The sequence below is a fragment of the Trichosurus vulpecula genome, chromosome 2, assembly GCF_011100635.1.
Source record: "Trichosurus vulpecula isolate mTriVul1 chromosome 2, mTriVul1.pri, whole genome shotgun sequence".
Lineage (NCBI taxonomy): Eukaryota > Metazoa > Chordata > Mammalia > Diprotodontia > Phalangeridae > Trichosurus > Trichosurus vulpecula.
This window is the reverse complement of record NC_050574.1, coordinates 304,627,786-304,633,407: the sequence shown is the minus strand read 5'-3', so window position 1 is coordinate 304,633,407 and position 5,622 is coordinate 304,627,786. Positions and strand designations below refer to the sequence as shown.

The 5,622-nt window shown below is 39.8% G+C and overlaps 1 pseudogene; it reads left to right on the top strand.

Moving 5' to 3' along the window:
• Positions 1–1,919: 1,919 nt before the first annotated feature.
• Positions 1,920–3,528, top strand: LOC118837064 (annotated as a pseudogene).
• Positions 3,529–5,622: the final 2,094 nt, after the last annotated feature.

Below are 5,622 nucleotides of genomic sequence, written 5' to 3'. Positions count from 1 at the left end.
CAGAGTCAGTCAGTCCACAAGCATTTATTAAGCTGTATATACCAGAAGGGGGCAACTAGGAGATGTAGTGGGTAGAGTTCTGGGCCTGGAATCAAAAAGACTCATCTTTGTGAGTTCAAATCTGGCCTCAGGCACTTGCTAGCTGTGTGACCCTGGGCAAGTCACTTAACCCTATTTGCCTCAGTTCTTTATCTGTAAAATGAACTGGAGAAGGAAAAGGCAAACCACTCTAGTATCTTTATCTATTAAAAAATAGAACCCAAATGGGGTCAAGAAGAGCCAGGTGCACTGAAACAAACAACAACATGTACCAGAAACTATCCCAAGTGCTGGGGATACAAAGAAAAGTAAAACCATTTGGATCCCCTGCTCTAACACCCTCTTTTTACAGATGAGGAAACTGAGACCTAGAGAAGTGAAGTGACTTCTCCAGGTCACATCGGTAGTATCAGAGGAAATGAGTGCTAGCCCTCTGCTTCCAAATTCAGAATTCTCTGTTGCCCCATACTTCACTACTACACCTGCCTAGCTGTTACATTGCCACTGACTCTTAAGTTAGAGAAAGTTGTGGTAGGTGCCTGAATACCCTCTGTATACTATGCAGTCATCAATCCAGCTACTTTCTCCGAGCCTAAGACTGGGGTCACCCCCAATTCACAGAGAGTCGCTGGAAAAATTGTTCCAGGAATATTCTAGGAAACATAGGCAGGCAGTAGGTTGACTCTCTTTAGTTTTCAAAAATGCATTCTCACGCACAGGAAATAATAGTGCTAGCCAGGTCATTTTTGTGACCAGAAAGTCTTGATACAGGTTTATGGCAATCACTAGAGAAGTGAGTAGAATTTAAAGACCTTTAGTTCTAAGTGTGTCTGTATGTGTGTGTGTCTGTGTAGAACTCTGCTCCCCAAAGGCTAATACAGGCCCTGTTTTTTCTCTGATTGATGTCCCTTTATCAACAATTTCTCTCCTGCCCTGATCACTCGCCTCAGATATATTGTCATCCAGAAATGATGTCTATAGATTGCCAGCTTAGTTATCATGATCACAAATAAGCAGCCGGCTCCTCTTCGACCTGGGGTTTGGGAACCTTCACTGAAACATGAATCACTGAGATGCCTGGAGCTAGTACTTTTGCTATTACTGTATTCTCTTTTTATATCATAGAACAGCTGTTAAGAATGTATCACAGACATCACCTCAGCCTCTATTTCAAAGAGACTGCTCGGACATCAATGCTTACTCCTTTGTAGGAGACACCGATTCCCTAAGATATGAAGAGTATTTACTGACTGCCTACTATGTATGCCATACCCCAACTGCGGGAGATCTTAGTGATAATCTATGCCAACCTCTTCTTTTTACAGATTAAGAAACTGAGACCCAGACAGGTGAAATAGTCTGTAGTATAGTACATGGGAAAGAGCATTGGCTTTAGAGTCACAGAACCTAGGTTGAAACCCTGCCTCTCACACTATGTGACGTTGATCAAAACACTTTATCTCCATGGGCCTCAAACTGAAATGAGGATGTTGAATTAGATGCTCTCTGGGGTCTCTTCCATCTCTGAATCAGTGATCCTATGATACTAAGCCATAGGACCTACAAGTAACAAGTGTCAGAACTAGAATTCAAACCCAGGTCTTCCAGTTCCAGTTCTTTCCACCAGTGGGCTTGAAGTCAGGAAGACTTGGCTTCAAATCCTGCCTGACACTTGTTCATTGTAAGAAGGCCCTGGGCAAGTCACTTTACTCTTTAAGACTCAGTTTCCTCTTTTGTCAAATAAAAAAAATAATTGTAGTACTCAAGTAATGGGTTGTTATAAGATCAAATGAGATTGTGTAGATTAAAAAACTTTGAAAATGTAACATCAAATGTAAACGTCAATCATTACTGTTACTACCGTGCCATGCTGCTCATCGATGTCAACACTCCGACTACTCAGCAATGATGATTTTGTGCCAACAGGTACAGCATGCCAATGGGTTCCTAAGTAGAGCCTTGCTGGGCCCACCTGGCAGCAGACACCACTAAACCCAGCAAGAATTCATTTCTCCTTGCTGCCTTTTGTCTATACAATGCCAGCCTCTAAGTTCTCTTCATTTCATTGTAGGGTACTCTGAGTCCTGGACCACTTTAGTCTGAGTGACATTCTCATAGTGACATTCTCTCAGTTGGACATTCCAGGTCCAACTAGGTCCTTCAGTGCAGTTGTTTGGAATTCCTTCTTCCACTCTCTGCAGTGTTTGTTTGTGGATTATACCTAGTGTCAAAGGCTTTGGTCATTGGCACAGGGTATGAATTTCCATTTGTTTTGTCAAGAAAAGCAGGGTTTTTATTTAATAGGTCACATAGCTCTCTATGTCCCCAAGATCAGAAAATCAGTTTAAGGTAGTTTCTCATTGGTTGAATTAGCTAAGACTAGTTAGTGATAAATGATGAAAGTTGTCTCAGAGGCTGAGATTAAGATGATCTGAAACCTTGTCCTTACCTGGCCTATGACTGGTTCACGTTCACATAGCCAGCATGTGTTGGTTGAACTCAGGTTGCCCTGGCTCTAGGTCCAGTTGTCTGTCCACTATTCCAGATTTCCTCTCTTCTACTCAGAAAAATACTAAGGAAAGGTTACCAACAATGGACATATATGCTGATATGTTCTTGTCTATTTATTTCACATGTATAAATCCTGACTCCCAACCACATTGTAACTCCTCAAGGGAAAGGGCCATATCTTATCAATCAACAAGGATTTATTGATCACCAACCATTGTACAAGCTATTGTGCTAGGCACTGGGGACAAAAATACAAAAGTTTCATTCTAATGAGTTTGCATTCTAATAGAACTTTCTGCTCTATGTATCCTCCAGAATACAAACATGGTAGCTTTGAATAGTGGAGCCTATTCGGGGAGGTGGGGGGAGCCAGTCATTGTCCCTGATCCAGGTTACCTTCCCAGAGTGAGAGATCCCTGCACTGAGTTCCAGATTCTATTTATTGCTGAAGAAATACAGATGGGATTAACCAGAACTGGGATGTGGCTGGCTATTGATCATGAAAATGTCAGACCCAACATCAACATCCTTGGAAAGGCCCTTTCTGGTGGCTCATACCTTATATCAGCCATGTTATAGGATGATGAAATTATGCTCACCATTAAACCAGAGGAGCATGAGTCAACTTACAGTAGAAATCCACTGACCTACTGGGTGGCAATGGCAACCCCAGATGTTTTAGAAGAGAAGGGCCTTGCTAAAAATGCAGATATAATGAGTAACATCTCAAGAAATAAAATGATGAAGTTGCCTTCTGATGTTATAAATGCTTTAAGAGGAAAATGATTACTAAATGCTCTCATTATTAAAGAAACCAAAGATTATTATGCTTGGAAAGTGTGTCTGTGTCTTCATGACAATGGAATTCTGGTCATATCTACCCGTGGCGATATTAGGTTGGCACTACCACTTGTGACCAAGAAAGGTGAAATTTGAGAGTCTGTTGAAATTATTAACAAGAACATTTTGCCTTTCTGAAGACTTTTTGTCTTCCGTTGCATCTGGTAACTGGCTCAAAGCAGGTGGTACATTTATGTGCTAGGAAGCCTCTGCTCTAAGGGCGAGCATGACCCACTCCCACATGTCTTAGAGAATTTTTTTTTAGTTCATGTATAATAGAGTGAAAATTGAATCATTTCCATTTGCTGTTTAATGTAACTCTGAGAGATTCTATTCAATTAACTGTATTGTCTTCTTTCTAAGCTAAAAGGCTGAAGTGTATTTGTATATCGACATCGTTAAAATTGCTGGAAGTATCGGCCACCAAGCCTGAAATGTGATGTATGTATACATTCCTATAATTTTGCCTTTTGTAGAATGGTACAAACACTTTTGTATTTGAAACATTTGAACTCCAAGGGGATTAAGTGAAAGATTTGCTTAACTTTGAGGTGAATCATGAAAGTCCATTAGCACAGGTCTGGGGATGTTTGAAGATGAACTTGTTCATCCAAATGCTAAGACAGGACTTCAGAAATTGGCCTGGAGTTTGTGAATGACATTGTGTGCCTGGGCGTGACTGGACTTGAGTAATATGTCTTCTGACATTCCTATATTTGTATTTTTGTGTTTGATTGTCATTTTTAAAGCAGTGTTGAGAATGGCCCACTATAATCTGTCATTCTAAAACTGTTCCCTTTTCTGAAGCTTCAAGATTTTGTTTACACTAAAAATAAAGCCTTTAAAATGCCTCAAAAACCAACTTTCTGATGCACACCCAACTATCATCTGGCCCAAGGCTAGGAAAAGAGTAGATGCTTAAGAAACACTTATTGATTGATCAACACGTATATATCTCTCCCCTACTGCAGGCCTTCATTTCTTCCCATTCAAAACTCATGGCTCTTTCTGCAACACCATACCCAATGGCAAATATTTATCAACAGGCTCTATGAAAAAAAATGAACACGTGACACACTTTAAAATTTAATCTGCACTATGGACATTTTCCTCATCACTTTAAGTTACAATCAACAAACTATAAATCAAGTTCTAATTCATAGCATTTGCCCATTTCCAAGGTATAAATGCTCACACTGACAATTTAACAATTGGCTCACCCCACCCCATACCTCAAAACTACACTTGTCTGCCAACTGTGCTGCTTTTGATCTGTAAAACAGGGGCATTAGATTAGATGATTTCTAATGTCGCTTCTGACTCAAAATCTATGACCCCCATATTCTTTTTCAATTTATTATGTTAATTAATACTGTCAAAATTATATACCAGCACCTTAATAATAGTTCACATTCATACGTGGTGAGAAACAGCATGGAATAGTTGATTTAAAAAAAAACTGGTCTAAGAGTCAGTAATGCTTGGGTTCAAGCTCTGGATGGTCACAAAATCCAAGTTGAAAGAGACTTCTAGTCATATCTGAACCATAATCCTTCTATATCACATCCTAACAAGTGGTGATCCAGCCTTTGCTTTAAAATCGCCAGTGACAGGGAAGTCTCTCCCTTTTGAGGAAGCCTTTGTACTTTTTGGATTACTATTATATATAATATGGAATTTTATATATAATATTGTATAATATATGTATAATTATCAGGCAGTTTTTCCTTAGATTGAACCTAAATTGGCCTCTATGCAACTTCTTCCCACTGCTCTGGTTCTGCCCTCTAGAGCCAAACAGAACAAATCTAATCCTTCTTCCATAAGCCAGCCCTTCAATTACTTGAAGAAACTTATCATCATGCCTAAGTTTCTTCTTCTCCAGGCTAAATAGCCATGGTTTCTTTTACCAGTCATAGAATGGCATGGTTTAAAGACCTCTCGTTATCCAAAGACATTCCTCTGGCCATGCTTCAACTTGTCCATGTCCTGTTTAAAAAGGGATCACCAAGTGACACCACCATTAAGCCTACATCCCAAAGACATCAAAGATAGAGGGAAACGTCCTATATGCACAAAATATTTACAGCCACTCTTCTTGTATTGTCAAATCTCAAGAATATTGTAGAAAAGATTTCATTCTGTGAGAGTGATATATCTTTCCTAGCTGCTCACATGAGTGGGGTCTCTGAACAACCTCTGAGACACTAAGCTAACATCAATGTTGTCTCA